This window comes from Nyctereutes procyonoides, unplaced genomic scaffold, assembly GCF_905146905.1.
Source record: "Nyctereutes procyonoides isolate TBG_1078 unplaced genomic scaffold, NYPRO_anot_genome, whole genome shotgun sequence".
In the NCBI taxonomy this organism is placed as follows: Eukaryota; Metazoa; Chordata; class Mammalia; order Carnivora; family Canidae; genus Nyctereutes; species Nyctereutes procyonoides.
Genome location: NW_026575131.1, coordinates 39,239,732 through 39,250,147, shown reverse-complemented (window position 1 = coordinate 39,250,147; position 10,416 = coordinate 39,239,732).

The window sequence follows — 10,416 nt, the reverse complement described above, 5'->3', positions numbered from 1 at the left end:
ATTTCAGCTCAGGTCATGATCTCAGGGTCATGGGATAGAGCTCCAAGTCAGACTCTGCCCTGGGCAAGGAGCCTACTTAGGATTCTCTCTCGCTCCCTCTGCCTCTCCCTCACTGCCTCCCCCATTTGAGTTTCTTTCTCTCTCTCTCTCTAAAAAAAAAAAAAAAAAAAAAAAAAGGTCCAGCCTTTCAGTTTCCATAAGAATGGATCTGCAGGCCCTTGGTCATAATTAAGCATTTTTGTATGTTTTGAAGACTTTCCTAGGTCTTTTTTCTCTCCGTTTTTGCTTTTTTAAAATTTGCTCTGCTTGGAATATTAGCAAGGTAGTGCAGCCAGAAAGTCCAGCACAGAGGTCTTCTCTATTTTCACTGCTTTTCTTATGACTTTTAAAACTTTTATTCAAATTCAATTAACATATTATTGGTTTCAGAGGTAGAGGTCAGTGACTCATCAGTCTTATATAACACCCAGTGCTCATTACATCACATGCCCACATTAATGCCCATCACCGAGTAACCCCCACCATCCCCGTCCCCTTCAGCGACCCTCAGTTCCTATGATTAAGAGTCTCTTACGGTTTGTCTCCCTCCCTGATTTCGTCTTGTTTTATTTTTTCCTGTCTTCCCCTATGATCCTGTTTTGTTTCTTAAATTCCACATATAAGATCTTATGATAATTGTTTTTCTGTGATTGACTTATTTCACTTAGCATAATACCCTCTTGTTCCATCCGCATCACTGCAAATGGCATGATTTCATATTTTTTGATGGCTGAGTAGTATTCCATTGCATATATACCACGTCTTTTTTATCCATTCGTCTGTCGATGGACATCTGGGCTCTTTCCATAGTTTGGCTATTGTCTAATGACTGTTCATAGTAGTAAAATAAGATGATATAGACCAGGGGACACCTGGGCGGCTTCTGCCTTTGACTCAGGGTGTCATTCTGGGGTCTCAGGATCAAGTCCCACATTGGGCTCCCTGCATAAAGCCTGCTTCTCCCTCTGCCTATGTCCCTGCCTCTCTCTTTCTGTGTCTCTCATGAATAAATAAGTAATCTTGTTAAAAAAAAAAAAGACGATATAGACCAGGAAAGGGGGGCAGAGCCCCTCCTTGATCTCCTCTGACCAGCAATCTTCCTTGCCCATGCCCTCCTCACCTGTGTGCACTTGCACACCTTCACCTATTGATGGAAAAGAGATTCTTTTTTTTTTTAAGATTTTATTTATTCATGAGAGACACAGAGAGAGAGAGGCAGAGACATAGGCAGAGGGAGGAGAAGCAGGCTCCATGCAGGGAGCCCAATGCAGGACTCAATCTGGGGACTCTAGGATCATGCCCTGAGCCAAAGACACTCCACCATGAGCCACCCAGGTGTCCCGGAAAAGGGATTCATTCATTCAACAAGTATTTATTTTAAAAATTTAAAAAAAACCAAGTATTTATTAAGATTTTCCATGTGCTAGGCACTCTTCCAGCACCTGTAAAAACAGCAGTGAACAAACTGAAGACCCCTACACACCCTGAATTCAGGTGGGGCATTGAATTCACACCAAAAACATGACACATAATCAGTGAGTTACATAATTTGTTATAAGACAGTACCACAAGAATTAACAATGACAATGTAAGGACAAAAAAGAACAGGGATTCTAGAGGTGGGCCCAAGGTGAGCTTTACTGAGAAAGAGATGTTTGACCAAAGATTTGAAGTGGGAGGAAGTCATGTGGATGCCTACAGGGAACATTCCAGCCAGAGGGATCAGCCAGTGCAAAGCCCTGAGGCAGAATGTGCCCGAGTGGGGCAGCCAGGAAGTTGTCATGGCTGATGCCAAGCGAGACCATAAAGGGTAGAGGGACAAGAGGGGACTTTTGAGGGGGAAGATGTGGTAGGGCCTTGTCAGCCACCATAAGGACTTTGGATTTTTTTTCTGGAAGAGAGCCAAAGCCAATTCCTAAAAAGAAGGGGGCAGGGTCCAATGCAGTAGCAACTCTAAGTTCTGTTTTGTTTTTAAGATTTTATTTATTCATTTTCATGAGAGAAACACAGAGAGAGAGAGGCAGAGACACAGGCAGAGGGAGAAGCAAGCTCCATGCAGGGAGCCTGACGTGGGACTCGATCCTGGGTCTCCAGGACCATGCCCTGGGCCAAAGGCAGCGCTGAACCGCTGAGCCACCTGGGCTGCCCAGCAACTCTAAGTTTTAAATGGATTATTTTAGTTGCTACATTAAGATTAGATTCTGGGGTGTGAGATGGTGAACCAAGGGTGACACTGACACAAGGGCTACTCCAGCTGTTCCAGACAGACTGACATGTCAGGTAGCTCAGCCCAGGTAGTAGCACAGTTGGACAGCAGAGTCAGCAAAGTTCCCTGATTATTTAGGCATGAAAGGAGGGACAGAGACAAATCTAGGGTGACTCTAAGGCTGTCTAGGGACCAAACTGCCATGGCATCCACAGAGGGAGGAAGTTCTTGGGAGGGAGGAAGATCAGTTTTGCCCATGAAAAGCTTTAAACACCGACTGGACATCAAAATGGAGGTGCCAAGTCAACTGCTGGATATGTGACTCAAGTTCATAGAGTGCCCAGCGCTGGAGCTTGGGTCTGGGAGGCAAAGAGGCCTGGATGAGATGAGGGTGGTGGGGGTAGACAAGAGGTCAGCAGTCAGGATGGAGCTCTGGAACACTCCTGTTAGGAAGTTGGAGAGATGAGGTGGAATCAAAAAAGGAGCTGAGCAGAGGTAGCCAGGAAGAGGTAGGAGGAAACCAGGGAGGAAGTGACAGCTGGGAGCCAGGCAGGGGGTCAAGTGCTGGAGGAGGTGAGCCTGGAGCTTCAGCTGGGTTCAGGAACTTGTTGGCCACCCAGGGCCCTGGCCAGGGCTGTTTTGTGGAGGGAGGGGCAAGCCTGACTAGAGTAAGTAGAGGAGGGAGAATAGGGCCGGTGAAACCAAGTATAGATGACCTGTGTGTTCCTCTCACTTAGAGGAACAGGGCCAACACAAGCTTTTAGGAAGACTAGGAAGAAGCTACTGGGGCAAAGACTTGGGACCATGCTTGGAGGCAGGTGAAGGCCAGGGCTCTAGAGACACTGGGCTGGAAGACAGAAGCTGGAGGTTGGACGGCTGGTACCAGGGAGTGTGCAGGGCAGACACCACCGGGCCTGGCCAACTTTGGTAGTCAGGGACATCGAGGAGCACATGGAGGGGCCCAGAGAACTCATCCAGATGTCTGCTTTGACCTCTGTTTAAAGTCACCCAGCAGCTGACTTTCAAACAACTTGGAACAGTAATAATTGACTGGAACTTACTTAGAAAGAGTAGTCCTGGAAAAAATCTGAAAGAACATAACTGCTTTCACATAAAACAAATAACATAAATAATAAAACAAAGTTGCAAACCTGCCCTGCCACACACAGCAGGACCCGGACAAGATTAGACTGCCACCTGATCCCCACCCCCCACCCCCACCCTGAGATCTGTAGGAGGCGGACTCTGCTGTCCCCTGGCGGCGGACGGCTGGAGTCTGGGCGGCGCTGTGACCCACTCGACACGTTGCGGGGCTGGGTGGCTGGGACGGTCAGCTACAGCTCTGCAGCCGGGCCCTGGGACTCCAAGGCTGTCCCCAAAGGCTTCCCGGCTGGTGCGTGGAAGGAAGGCGGGCAGGAAGGCTCCGGGAGGGACAGGAGGGGGGAAGGTGGCCAAGGAGTGGCCGGGACCTTGACAGGGGGCATCCTGGGCAGGCGAGTGAGGAGCTGCCAGTCCTACCCTTGGCCAGGTCCGCAGGGGGCCAGGCCTGGACCTCCAAAGGGATGCCAGATCTGGAAGGAAGGAAGGGGCTGGACTCCCAGAGCTACTCTTGATCTAGCCTCTGAGAGCTCCTCCCCGCATGTCGGAACGCCTCTCCTTATCCTGCCCAAGTCTGCGCGGGGGGTCAAACTCTCAAACTCGGCGGGCACCCAGAGCCCCCACTGCGCAACCGGCCCCAGGCTGGGCGCGGGCGGTAGACACGGAGCCGCCGGGAAGTGCCCGCCGGGATTGTCCCCCAGATCTGCGTCAGATCTCCGATCTCCCATCTCCGCTGTGAATTTGGGGAGGCGGAGGCGGAAGGGCATCCTGGAATGGTGTGTGTGTGTGTGTGTGTGTGTGTGTAAAGGTGCCAGATGTGTGTGTGTGAAGGTGCCCTGGAATGGGGTGTGTGTGTGTAAAGGTACCAGATGTGTGTGTGTAAAGGTGCCAGTGTGTGTGTGTGTGTGTGAAGGTGCCAGGGATGTGTGTATGTGTGTAAAGGTACCAGGGGTGTGTGTGAAGGTGCCGTGTGTGTGTGTGTGTGTGTGTGTGTAAAGGTACCAGGGGTGTGGCTGTGTGTGTAAAGGTGCCAGGTGTTTGTGTGTGTGAAGGTACCAGATGTGTGTGTAGAGGTGCCCTGGAATGGAGTGTGTGTGTGTGTAAAGGTACCGGATGTGTGTGTGTAAAGGTACCAGGGGTATGTGTATGTGTGTAAAGGTACCAGGTGTGTGTGTGTAAAGGTACCAGGGATGCGTGTGTGTAAAGCTGCCAGGTGTGTGTGTGTAAAGGTGCCCTGGAATGGGGTGTGTGAAGGTGCCAGGTGTGTGTGTGTGTAAAGGTGCCCTGGAATGTGTGTGTGTGTGTGTGTGTGTGTGTGTGTGTGTGTAAAGGTACCAGGGATGCGTGTGTGTAAAAGTGCCAGGTGTGTGTGTGTGAAGGTGCCAGGTGTGTGTGTGTGTGTGTGTGTGTGTGTGTGTGTGTGTGTGTGTGTGAGGTGCCGGCCGGAGAGCAGAGCGCAGAAGCCGGCCTTGGGGCCCAGGCCCCAGGGAGCCTTGCTCGTCTAGGGCGGGTCTAGGGCGGGTCAGGCCCGTCAAGCCGGGAGCAGGAGCGCGGGGGAGGGGCGGCCGCCGCGCGGCGCCTCAGAGGACTCGGAAGGCTGCTGCCCGGTGGACCCGGCGCCTCGCTCGCCTCCGAGCGGCGGCCGAGCCGCGGAGGCCGGGGCCAGAGCCGGAGAGGAGAGGAGCGGAAGGAGAGGCGAAGACTGCGCCGAGGCGGGAGGTGCGGGGCGGGAAGCGGGCGGCGTCGGGCCGGGCCGGGCTCCCGCGCTCGCCGGAGGCTCGCCAGAGGGCGCCGCTGCCCCGCGAAGCTGCGCCGGGCCTCCTGCGGCCACCGAGACCCTCACTCCCGCCTAGAGAGGCCCCGGAAGAGGCGGGGCGAGCGCTCAGAGGCCGCTTCCGGCTTCAGTTCGGCCTGGGAGGCGGGGGGCGGGGGGCGCCGTGGGTGGGACCTGGCTGCGAGAATTTGGGGAGGGGGTCGAGAAGTGGGGCGGTGCTAGGGGGCTGCCTGTGGGCGGGGTGGAGGACGTGGGCTGGAGGCCGCCGGCGCCTTAAGCGGAGCTAGTCTGCGAGCCTGAGCCCTCGGAGCTCCCCGCCCCTTGCCTCAACTCCGAGCCGTTTCCCTTTTGAAATACAGTCCCGGGGCTCCTGGGGGGCCTCGGCGCGGCGCCAGGCCTGGGGGCGGGGCTTAGGTCCTCCGAGGGCTGGAGAGATGGGGAGGGAACTCCAGCCCCGCGGGAGGTGGGAAGTCCACAAAGGTGGGGAAAGCAGATCTGGGTGGGGCGCGGGGAACCCTTCAGACCTATTTTCTTTAAATGTTGTCCCTTTGGAGGAGAGGGACATTTCTCCAAGTCGGTGGAGAAGGCTGAAGGGAACCAACTGGCCCAAACCTGCTAGAGGAAACAAGGTCCAGGTGTACATGCCCCCCACTCCTGCCCCTGGAGCTACCTCCCAGGGGATGAGGGACGGCCAGGTCTCCGTAGGCTTCCCTCCACCACCTTCACCCGCTGCACCACACGGTAGTCACCCCCCGCCTCTCTCCCCGCCTTCTTTCTTGTCCACAGGGGCCGTAAGCCTCGTAGCTGCCAGTGGGAACTTTAAAATAGCAGATCCTGTCACCCTCCTTTAAAAACCGCTAGTTAGGGAGATCCCTGGGTGGCTCAGCGGTTTGGCGCCTGCCTTTGGCCCAGGGCGCGATCCTGGAGTCCCGGGATCGAGTCCCGGGATCGAGTCCTGCGTCGGGCTCCCGGCATGGAGCCTTCTTCTCCCTCCTTCTGTGTCTCTGCCTCTCTATCATAAATAAATAAGTAAATCTAACAAAAATAATAAAAATAATATAAAAACCGCTAGTTAGCAGCCTGGGTGGCTTGGCGATTTAGTGCTGCCTTCAGCCCAGGGCTTGATCCTGGGGTCCCAGGATCTAGTACCGCATCCCGCTCCCTGCAAGGAGCCTGCTTCTCCTTCTGCCTGTGTCTCTGCCTCTGTGTGTGTCTATCGTGAATAAATTATTTTTTCAAAACCGCTAGTTGTTTCCATCACAGTTACATTCGGAATAAAATCTAAACTCTTTCCTGCTCCCATGGCCTTGATGATTCAGCCCTGCTGCAGCCTGCACTGGGCTGTGCATCCCCACATCCCATGCTGGCCCAGGACTTTGTCCTCTCTGATAGCATAGCAGAAGTTTTTCTCCAGCAGCCTGAAGCAGGGCCCCACCAGGCTCATTCCTCTGTGTAGTTGGCTTCAGTGACAGCATTTGCTCCCTGCAGTAGGGCAGAGCAATGTCCCCTGCTCCCGGGGCTCAATGGCCAGCATCCCTCCCAGGACAACTCCCCCTTTCTCTTGTCCCTCTACTCTTTTACCATCTACAGGAAGCCCCTGAGCCCAGGTGACTGGGCCTTGGAAGCACTGCATGGGCTGCTTGCTCTTGCGTCACCTTCATTAGGGCTGTTTTTGCTCCTTCATTAAATTAAATTCCTGGAAGCATTGCTAATGAAGGCCCTAACAAGTCGCTGGAGAGGCTACCAGCCCCAGCTTTTGGATGGCATGACAGGGAGGGCTAGGCAACAAGGTGAACAGAAGAGTGGCTCCTGGGGATAAGCTGATTATCATTTCCCAGGCCCTCTGAGGACCCTGGGTTTCCTGGGGGAGGTGGTCTTTAGAGACTGTGTATATGGCAGACAACAGTGGCAAGTTGGAACTCTTCAAGGGCAAGGAGAGGGACAGAGCTTAGACTTGGCTCCCTGGGCAGTTGTCTCCCAGTCGTGTCAGTTGCAGCCTAAATGCCAGAAACAGTTGGATTTGCAGGGCCTGCCACGGGTCATTGGCCTGGAGATGCTGATGCCTGTTGCAGCTTCACATGTACCCACCCCCACCTCAGCATCTCTTGGGGACTTGGGAAACCCCTGCCTGCCCTACTCCTCAGTAGGGCCTCTTGGCAGTCTTTTCTCGCATCACTGTACCTCTTACTCTTGCTATTCTGGCCACGGTGGCTCCCTTTCTGTTTTAGGAACACCTAACGTCTTTCTACCCTAGGATCTTTGCACTCGCTGTTGCCTCCATCTATCGTTCTCTTCTCTTAGCTTGTCACATGTTGATCTCATCATTCAAAGGTCTTCTCAGACTGTTACTCCTGCATATACTCCCAGTGGCTCTCTCGTCACCCTTTTGATTTCCTCTGAAACCGTGGAGTTCATTCCCTGTTCACTTGTTTGGCATGTGCTCTTCAAGGGCAGGGTCTCAGCTGCCTCTCTCTCCCGAAGTTTCTCAGCACAGTGGCACATATGGATTCAACAGTAATCACTAGTTAAATACATGGCTCCTCTTCCCAGACCCTCCTGCCCCCCTGTCAGATGGAGCCCCCTAGCCCATCCAGAAAATTCTGGCCTGAGTTCTCCAGGCCAAAGTCAATGATCTTTGAAGAAGGTGGATGATCAGGAAGGGGGACTCTGGACCTCAAGCCCTCCCAGGCTTGGAACTCTTCCTCTGTGGGTAAGAGAAGCCTGGGAAGAGAGTTTGAAGGAAGAGGCAGAGAGGGCAGGGTAGCCCACTCCAATCTCAGAACTGCTTCTGGGCTAAGAAGCAGGAAGGGGGAAGTGCAAGGGACATACCAGAAGGTGGAGCCTGGGTCAGGGCTGTAGGGAGGAACCAGCTCTGGCTACTGAGATCTAAGAGCAGAAGCTGCTGAGGCTCTTATCTGCAAGGCTTGTGATTTGGTGGTCACAGGGTCTCACTGGGAACTTACTGCCACCTAGGAGCCATGGAAATAGGGTGGTCAGGATCCTGGATTTTGGGTATCCCTGTGGGGTCCTGCTCCTGGACTCTGGGGGAGGGCAGACACACCTACCCTGAAACTGCTTTTGAGGAAGTGCTGGTAGCTTCCCCTTCCTGGAGCCTGTGGGCTGGGGTGTCACAGCCCACTGAGAGGGTCTCCATTCCTCACCCTGTTCAGCCTGGTCCGTGCTAGGAACTCTATACAAGCTGGATCTGCTCTGTGGCCTGTGGTGAGCCCCAGGGCTATTCTAGTTGTCCGAGTGGGCAGGCAGCTGCCACTTCTCCTTTCCAGCCAGAGTGCCACCCTCAGTTCTGTTGGCTGTCATTTCACTTTCTTTTAGGGTCCAGTCCAGGTGTTGCTGGACCAGTGTATACACAGGGACAATCCTGCCTCCTCCTATGCCCATGAGGTCCTGGCTAGGCAGCTATTTCCTATTTTCTCCCAAACAACATCTCTCAAAAGGACTCCTAGGTTCCCACGTGGGAAGGAAGCAGGTGTCTGTGTTGTGCCTCACTAGATGACCGAGGATGGGTCTTGTCCCCTTCTGATCTTCAGTTGCCTCAGCTGCAAAGGGTTTCTCAGCATGACCCTTGATTTTCTCACTGGCCCTTCCCCAAACCCACCCTCACTGTCCCACCTCCCAGTTCACTCTTCCTGTTACAGTTGTCCTCAGCATTCTCTCCTTCTTCTACCCCTTCCCACATGACCTCCACCAAAAGGCCTCCTTCCCAAGCACCATTAGTTTCTCCCTTCTCTGAACACATGGCTATGGCAAATATTGTTATTGTGGCAGCAGGATTAGCTGTTTACAGCTTTCCCAGCTCCAGGAAGGGGAGACCCCTGGAAAGGTGGGGTAGGGTTTATGTGATTCATTCATTTAATTTGACAGATATATTTATCTGCCACCCTCAAGGATTATGCTGTAAGGGTTCTGGAATCAGAGGCCCGGATGGGAGAGATTTACCACCAGGATAGTGGGATCTGGGCCTGGGGCAGGGGAAGCTCCAGGACAGTGGAGTCCTAGAGGCTCAGCTCACAGGCAAAGAATGAGAGATAGGGAGGAAGAATGAGTGGAGTGGGGATCAAGGGGAAGAGCAAGAGGATGGGGCGATTAAGGGCAGTCAGATGGCTTGAGTGCTGATGTGTTAAGTGGGGTGAGATGAAGTGGCCTTGAGTGGAGACAGGACCTTGCAGAAATTGCTATTATAACAATTCATTCCTACTTAAGAGTTTTCCACGTGCCATACATATTCTGAATATTTTACCTACACTTCCTCCCTTAGTGCTGCCAGTGTAGTGGGTAGATATTACTGTTAGGCCCATTTTACTGATAAGCAAACTGAGGTACCAGGAGTTTCTGGTATTTCTCCAAAGTAATTTGCAGCTGTCAAGCTCATAGACTGCTCCCCAGAGTCAACCACTATCAACCACCAGTCTACTACCCCTACCTCCTGCACAGTCCAAACCAGCGTGGGTGGGTTTTACCCTCGGGACATTGGGGAGCCACAGAAGGTTTGTGAGAAGAGAGTGAAGTGATTTCCTTCAGCAGGATCCCTTGGCTGCCATGTAGAGGATGGATTGTGGAGGAAACAAGAGAGCTAGGGAGGAGGCTGGAGGCCCACAATAAGGGAATAGAACAGGGACACATTTGAAGGGGGAGTTGGGAAGGGGAAGAAGCTGACAGGATGCTGGGCTGGGGAGCGGGGTGGTCATGGCTCTGGCTGGTGAGAGGCCACAGGGTGGAGAGACCAGGAACAGGAATCATTGGAGATGCCTGAAGTGTCTGGGGGAGGTTCCAGACCAGTGATGGACATGGGGCTGGTGATTAGGAGAGAATCTGGCTGAAGATGGCCAAGTGGGGTTCTAAGTTCCTGGAGTGGGAGGGAGGCATGTGAGTGGAGTGGCAAGCAGAAGCCTAGCCATAGCCCTGGGGCCTCCATGAAGCCAGAGAGGGGGCAGCCGGGAAGGGTGAAGCAGGGGTTGCTGGACACTGTTGGAAGAATGCACAACTGGAGGGAGTGATGATCTGGTGGAAGTGTGCGAGGACTGCACAGTCTGGCCTGGGGCTGGGGGAGGACATGCCTCCCCGTGGCCCTGTCCTGCCCTGCCTCCATCGATTGGGGTCTGTGTCTGCCCACCTCTGGTGAGCCTGGTCTCCCAGGGGCTGACAGGTTCTCCCCGTTGCCCGGCAACTGCAAGAGCTGTTAGCTGTTGCTAGGAGCCAGCTGGGGAGGCCCAAGGAGGGAGGATCAGCTCTCAGATGTGGGGCCGGGCTGGTGGGGGAAGAGGCCGGCCTTAAAGCTAGT